At 38.3% G+C, this 7,882-nt stretch overlaps 1 long non-coding RNA gene across 1 annotated transcript; it reads left to right on the top strand.

The window, feature by feature from the left end:
- Positions 1–258: 258 nt before the first annotated feature.
- LOC130548223 (uncharacterized) lies at positions 259–5,638 on the top strand. Its single transcript, XR_008961991.1, has 3 exons — positions 259–325; positions 3,183–3,260; positions 5,375–5,638. It is a non-coding gene; the product is annotated as an uncharacterized LOC130548223 (long non-coding RNA).
- The last annotated feature ends 2,244 nt before the right edge of the window (positions 5,639–7,882 follow it).

Here is a 7,882-nt window from a genome sequence, read left to right as displayed (position 1 = left end):
GCATACAGAAGTCACATTCTTGCATATTCTTCAGACAATGTCTGACATGTCTTATTGTAACTGTTTCTTAGTAATTTTAGGAAGGGCTTTAAAATAGCCTATCTTCAGTTATGTACAGAAGCAAAGAAAGACACACACACAGAAGGAATAAAAAAGAAAGACAGGCAGAAAGAAAGTGAATACCATTGCTGCCGAAGAGAAATCATTTTTAAGTGTTTAAAAGATGTGATTTTTCTCTTTCTAGGTGACGTATGGAGTGCAGAGAGAGGATCTGGGTTCTTCACAAGGAGAAAACTAGAACTTCAGCCAAACCTGAAAGATCTGGGTCAGATTTTAAAATACACACAAACACATCAGCAGGACTATAATGGATTCAGGCTCTTCTCTACAGAGTCAAAACTCCACAGAAGAGCTCACACGTTAGTGCTCTCTTAAAGAGACAGTGTCATCATTTATTCACCCTCCTGTCACTCCAAATCGCTATGACTTTCTTTCATGAAACGCATGAGATATTCTCCTGCTCATAAGCAGATGCTTCTATTCAAAGCGATTTAAAGTGCACTCCGAGAATCATTTTTTTATCGCTATGTAAGTGACCTTTGCGTGGCTCTCCCAATGCTCTACCAATGGAAACGATGATTGGGTATATTCTTTCAAATATCTCTGTGTCTGTGTTTGACAGTCGTCTGTAGGTTTGGAAGAGGAGTGTGTAAGTGATGATGGATGTTTGAGTGAACCGCCTCTTTAAAGTGTAGCAGTCGATGCAATCCAAAACCAATGCTGCACACACATGCTCGTACATAAACATTTACAAACACAGCCATCTGTTGTGCCGATCCATTGTTTCTTTGTGCGATTATTCCTGCAGGCACGTCCTTCATGCCTAAGCGTCTGCCACGCTGCACATTTTTAATGCATCGTATCCGTTCTGACGCAGGTATTGGAATCATTGGCATGAAAGAGCGTGATGCAGAAAACAATCCTGCAGCATGTGCATTATCACAACCGTGTGTGTGTGTAGGTTGTTTTTCAAACAGAACATTTTTGGGCAATGACCTGTCTGCTAATAACTATCTTCAAGTGATGCTAAAAAACACATTTCTCACATCCAGGAGTGTCTTCACCCCCACACACATCTTCCAATCTTGTGTGACAGTGTAATCTTTCAGATGAAACTCTTCTTCTGTCTTCTCGTGGGATACAGTGACCAGACCTGACCTTGGGTCGCTGTTGTGACCGTGATGTCTGTGAGAACAATGCTAGGCCCCGCCCCTTACGATGGGACTGACCCCTCCCACAGCAGATCCACACAAACGCCTGCATTTCATAAACAAGCTCTTTCATTGATAAAGGAATAGTTCACCCAGTGAATAAAAACAAGTCATTTTATTGGTTGGTTGGTATTTCTGTGACGTCAGTCTCTTTAGCCCCGCCCACATTAGAGTCTAGCGTCCAAAAAAATGATTCCACATATTGTACAGCGGTTTTGCTTTTAATGTGAAGAGGGAAAATTGTCCGTTGAATAAGTACATGTGGTTTTATGGTATTTTAAACACTTTTATTTGACTGTAAGAGCATAATCCCGTTTTGCAATGATATGTCCCCTTCATTTTGTTGTTATAGCGGTTCAGCTTCTTTTTATTTGCACCAGCAGCAACATTCTGAATTTGTCTGTGGATGCAGTAAAAAGACAATGAGTTGTGTGTTGGCTACATTCCTGCGGGCCGTGCTGACGCAGGGTGTGAGACCAGAGAATCAATATAAAACACAGAAATCATTGACTGGCCCGAGGACGTGAAGAACTGGCAGTATATCTCCAGTGGCTACAATCGTTCCATTACAAACACCTCCTGAGTTTTATAAACAACTTCATCCGCTGGGCTGTTTGGCACCAGGCCGGTCGAATTACAGAATTCATTCCAGACCTTGGACGATGATGCTTTTAATTCAGATGAACCTATCAGAAAAAAGAAATGTGGAATTCAGTTATTAGTGGAGTATGCACGGTGTAGTAGATGTTTTAGAGGTCAGTTAGAGGTCGTTATCAGTACATAAAACGTACACGATTGACAAAATGAATCATAAAATCTAATAGCACGAGATTCCTCACAAATTCAACAGAATTTGTTTAGTGTCTGAGTAGAGAAAAATAAGAGATTTTGGAAATGCCCCAGGTAATTGCCATAAATGCTTAGCGTTGGGTGCAGTAAGCTAAGCACTGGAGAAACATTAGCCGTATATAGAAGCACGCGGTGGTCCAGATGCTGGAGGTGATAAACATTCAACGGGTCAGGAAAAGACTTGAGGCCCAGAATCAATAATACCTAATAATCATTATTTACTGACTGCTGTAATGTAATTAAACCTCATCTCGTGAGAGTTTATTAACCTGTCAATCACACTTTTGAAAAACAAAAGAGCTTATTAAGAGTTAAGGGTCATATATTTCATTATTTTCATGAGCTTTGTTGGGATACCCAGGGCTAGTTGTCACAGATATTACTTCAGTATATATTTTTCTGGATTCATCTTTCAAGGTAGGATAGGAAAATATTTTTTCTTCAGCATTAATGTCAATTGAATGTGTGAAATATTGTCCCACATATGGGCGGGAAACAGAATTTCGTGACATTAGTTTAAGTAATAAATAAAATATCTGTTAAGAAAAGTATTACAGGCTATTCCTTAGCTTCTCAGCTATATTTTTACAATTAATAAATATATTAATACATAAAAAATAAATAAATATTATGAAGCACAGAAAAATGTATAAACAAAACACAAAAATATAAATCTATTGTTTTGTCTAAAGAAATCGTACTTTAAATTTGATAAAATTGCAATATATAAAATTGACATGTACAGTATGTGACAATTTGTTATAAATAATATAAAATATAAAAATATTTTATTTTATTTGCCCAACAGCTTGCAAAAGCAAAACTATAATATTGGAATGGTTAGTTTATTTGACACAATGATTACATTTAAAACACTTATGAACTAATATTTGAAACCAAAATACAAAACTGCTAGAGATCACAGGCATCTATTGAACTGCATTTTCACTCAAAACTAGTATATACTATAATATACCGTGAGAACATCTCATTGTGACAACTAGCCCCACTCTTCCACTGACTATATGAAACAGATGGTAAACATTGTTTTTGTTTTTTTAGATTTGGTTACCATCAGCCTTTGTTAGCAGAAAGGCAGTGACGGAGCCCCGATGAAACGCTGGCATCCAAACACAGCTGGTGGGTCAATTGTTTTAATTTGTGAGAGCTGATTACACATGTCTACTTAAACAGAAACTAATTCATAAACATGATTTGCATGCATGAATAATGAAGGGAGCGGTGATTGAGTTTGAGCTGGTATAAACGTCACGTCGGGTTTGAAAAGCAGAGCCGCAGATGCAGACGCTTCAACCTGCGTGAACTTCAGCTGACGCAGTTGATTTGGAGACGAAAACGGGGTGTGAAGACCCCGTGGGCTTTGATTTAATGCAAAACAAACATTAATGCACGATAACTTGCCTTTGCTTGTTTTGCAAAGATTGGATTATCGGATTTTGATACATGTAACGATTTCTTCCAAAACCAGCAAACCGCCTGTGATGTTTTAAGCTGTTTTTATAAGCAGGCAAACCTTAAACAAACAGAGAAGACACTCAAAATGAATTTCATATTGAACTGCATGAGTCAAGCGAAGCTCTGGTCTCCCAAAGCGGCAGATAAACCAGCTAGGAACATTCAAACGCAGACTGCTTTTATTTTGAAAACCCACTGGGTCTGTTGTGCACTACACGCAAAGGTCAAAAAATATTGCACAAGCTTTCAGCAAGAGAGATGTTTTAATCCCTCTGCCTTATATCCAAGGTCAAGTTTTCTTTGGCTGATGGTTTGAAAATATCCGGCCGCTGGAACCAAAACGAACAGCAAATGTTACCATCAGACTCAGAGACAAAAGGGGACGTACAGTATCTCCTGTGACCTAGACTTATAAATAGCCATCTGGAAGAGGCGCCGTGTCTTTTTCAAGCAAATTAAATCAGCAATGTCCTTTTCCACAGTTTTAGCACAGAAAATCAGCACGAGTGGTAAATAATGACCTCTCTCACCTCAAGTGACACTTTGGCTGAGAGGATGTGGCTGTAATCTGGTGTCTGACATCACAACCTCTCTCTCTCTCTCTCTCTCTCTCTCTCTGATGTCTCCACAATTCTATTACGGCCCCAACAGGTGCACAATGGGACAGGTTTGTGTCAGGTTCGTGTTGGCATTTGTGCCATCTCAATGCTGTTATCAGCAGCGGGTTTCTCTTGACAATGGTGCTGTAATATCGAAGTTTTCAAAGCTGGTGATAGAAAAACGCCCTATGTTGCGTGCCTGATAGAAGTTTTGCTTAGTATTTGCTTAGGGCAGTCAACACTATTACTGTTACTCTTTACGGATTTGAACAAGCCACAGATATAAGTGATTCATCAGAATATAAGGCGTATTGAGGAGAGGTGTGTTTAATACTTTTCAAAGTGATAGATTTTTGCCTGGCGGGTAATAAAATGAATTGAAAAAGGCAGAAACTCTTTTTCAAAATGTCTGGGCTCTTTTACACATGATTAATGGGAACAGAACTCCAAAAATTAGTCAAAGAAAAGCCCAATAAAAGTGGTTTGTGTGATTCAAGAACTATATTCCTTATCCTCATGTGTCTTCAGAGGAGTCCAGATATGAAGGACTTTTATGGTTTTTTGAAACAGCTTGACAGAGAGTTGAATGGAAAACAGCTTTTTGAAGGTTTGTCTTTTGTGTTAAAGAAACAACAACATACAAAATAGTTTTAGCTCCTTTTAGGTTCGGCTCCTTATACAAAATATTAAATGCTCTATCATTTTAGATAAAAGTGTCTGCTAAATGAATAAATCCAAATGTAGAAGTACATTAATTATTTTTAACAAACTGTAGTATTCAAAGTGTACATTTAAATATTTATTATTTCTATATTGTTGTATTATATTTGCATTTATCATATTAATTTAGCAGATATGTTTATCCAGAACACGTATAAGGTTATTTTGTTATTTTATTTATAAATACACAGTATATACAGTATATATATATATATATATATATATATATAATACCCTGCCCACATTGCAACTAAAAATATAATTCATCCACTTTATTGTTTTTTTCTCCAATTTTTGGATATTTGTCTTTGACCTCCTATTTATGATGATGCAGGTATGATTTAGTTATCTGCCCTTGAATGGTTTTTTTATTAATAAAAGTAATGACAGAATTTCTTTAAAAAAATCCCTATTGTATAAAACATTTCTTGAAATCTTTATTTTTCGTATGTTTCTCAGGTGACATGCCTGGATGGACACATTTCAAATAGATCCAACAAAGCGGTTGTTTTCTATCCGCCCACATGGAAAGTGTATTAGCATCTCTCAAGGATCACAGAGCTTGTGTCCTGTGAGGCATGTGAGAAGCGCAGGTAGGGGAGAGATGCGCTCTGACCCCGGGACAGAGGGCAGAGTGGGACGCATCTGCTCGACGGGACGTGATGTGACGGACGATGAGAGAGAAGACTGCTCTGTGAAGATAACACAGCGTCCTGTGGAGAGATGCAGGTATGATAACCGCACACACACACGGGGAAACCACAGAGTGTTTCTAGCATTTCACACTGTGAGCTGTCACTCAGATCTTCAATGAGCAACAATCTTTGTCTGAGGAATCAGATTTTAGTTTGTTTGTCTGCTTTGACCTTTCGTTCTTAGTAAACTAGATTGTGTGAAGATGTTGAGAGCTTGCTTTGGTCAAACTTGCTGCCATGATGTTAGGATGCTGTGGATGGTTGCTACGGTGTTACCAAGGGGTTCTGTACATTTCGCTATGCAGTTACTAGGATGCTCTGATTGGTTGTTGCTTTGTAAAGTTTGTTTTTATGTTACCCTCCGTGCTAATCTCAGTGGAAGCATCTTGAACGTGAGTTCACAGGTTAGATGTTTGACTTTGCAGACATTATTTCCAAGTAGAATGTGGGAAAAACATTTACAATGCACACAAGCATTTATTTTGGTATTTTCGAAAAAGAAAAGTCAAATATTTTACATGTTGTCTACTGGTAACTTTGCCACCTTTCACTTATCCAAACTTAAAGAACACGTTTCTCACTTCTGCATCTGCATTCCTTGCATGATGCGACTGAATTCCACCGAGCAAAAGAAAGTCAATACATGCTAATAAGAACCTGAATGCTAACAGCCAATAACTCGGTGGGCAAATGCCAGCGTAATGCCCCGGGGCGTCGAGAGGGCATGGAAACACACCGTCATATTTACCCTCCGACTGTGTAAACTGCCATGCCTCAGCACAAAAGTGTTGTAGAAGTTCTTCAGGGAGGAACGTTGCGAGTAATTTCTGCTCCTCGATGTTGAGCGCCGCATAATTTTTCCCATGTGCATAATTCTCCAAATCGTGAAGGACTGTTGCACCCTCGAGACCCCAAACCCCCGCTACATTGGAGCTAAAGTACCACAGAGGCAGAGTTTTGTTTTTAGTTTTGTTAAGTTTTATTAATATTTTTAACTGGTTTTTATTTTTACACTTTGTTTTTATGTTAATTTTGTTAAACCTTTATTAATTTTGTTATACGCTTTTGTCATTTTATTATTTATTCGTTTAGTTTGCTATAAAAGATTAATTTATTTTTATTTATTTGTTGTTTTATAATTTTAGTGACTTAAACTTATTTCAGGCGACATTTCAATTTTTCGTTTAGCTTAATGTGACAAGCAGAGCGGGACGAGGGCCGTGAGGGAACGGCGCGAGACCGGTGCAACGCGCAGCTGACGCTCATTATCACTCGCATCACCGGCCTCGCGCCGTTCCCTCACGGACCTCGTCCCGCTCTGCTTGTCACACTTATGTTTTTCCAATAATTTTTAGGCCAATATTTTATATAATTTCAATAAAGTGGAACATTTTCAAAACTAAAACTAAAAATGAGTCACAAATATCTTGCATTTTGTTTGTCATCATATTTTGGTTTTATTTCTGTACATAAAAACAGCCCTTAATATTGTAACATTGAATTAACTTTGCTCATAAGGAGGAGAAATCACAGATGAGATCTTTAATATCTCAGTTATTGATGTCCTAGACATCAATGAGATTAAATGGAGGGCAAATGGAAACTTTTGCTTAAGTCTCATCTACATCTCAGATATTTCTTCTGATGGAGAAAATGTCTCCATTAAAGTTTCAGAAGAGATCTCAACAATGTCTCAAACTCAATCAAAAGTCAATATTATTGAAGATCTCAATTTGAACTCAAACATTTCTCATCAAATCCAGATTATTTTACCAATCTACATTCAGTTTATACAGTTGTCTCGGTTTGTTTCTGTTTTTATATCAAACGTGTGAGAATAAGTTGATACTTAAATGAAACACATCGGAGAAAACTCCAGAGCGACCTCTGAGCAACAGTTATCCTCTGGGTGTTGTTTCATATCTTCTTCTGTAAAGCCGGAGTGCAGATAGATAGCATCGTCTTCTTATCCGACACATCGCTCAGGTTGCTCTCAGGCGCTTGCCCCCCTTAGAGCAATTCAGCACAATCGCACCGCTTGTGGCCTTCCAGTTACTGCTCATTCATGAAGAAACCTATTAGCAGAAAGAACAAACAGCGTCTCTCCGTGCCACCGCAATTAAATTCAGAAAGAGTGTTAAGGAGAGGCTGAGCACTGTAAACGTGAATGGAGGCGCTAAATGAAACCACGGTTTCTGGCACCTGTTCAGCGCGCCCTTAAAAGGTACGAATAGATGACTAGGGGCAAAAAGAGATGCTTGTGAATGTGTGT

This window comes from Triplophysa rosa, linkage group LG24 (assembly GCF_024868665.1).
Source record: "Triplophysa rosa linkage group LG24, Trosa_1v2, whole genome shotgun sequence".
In the NCBI taxonomy this organism is placed as follows: domain Eukaryota; kingdom Metazoa; phylum Chordata; class Actinopteri; order Cypriniformes; family Nemacheilidae; genus Triplophysa; species Triplophysa rosa.
This window is presented reverse-complemented; position numbering and strand designations above follow the sequence as displayed.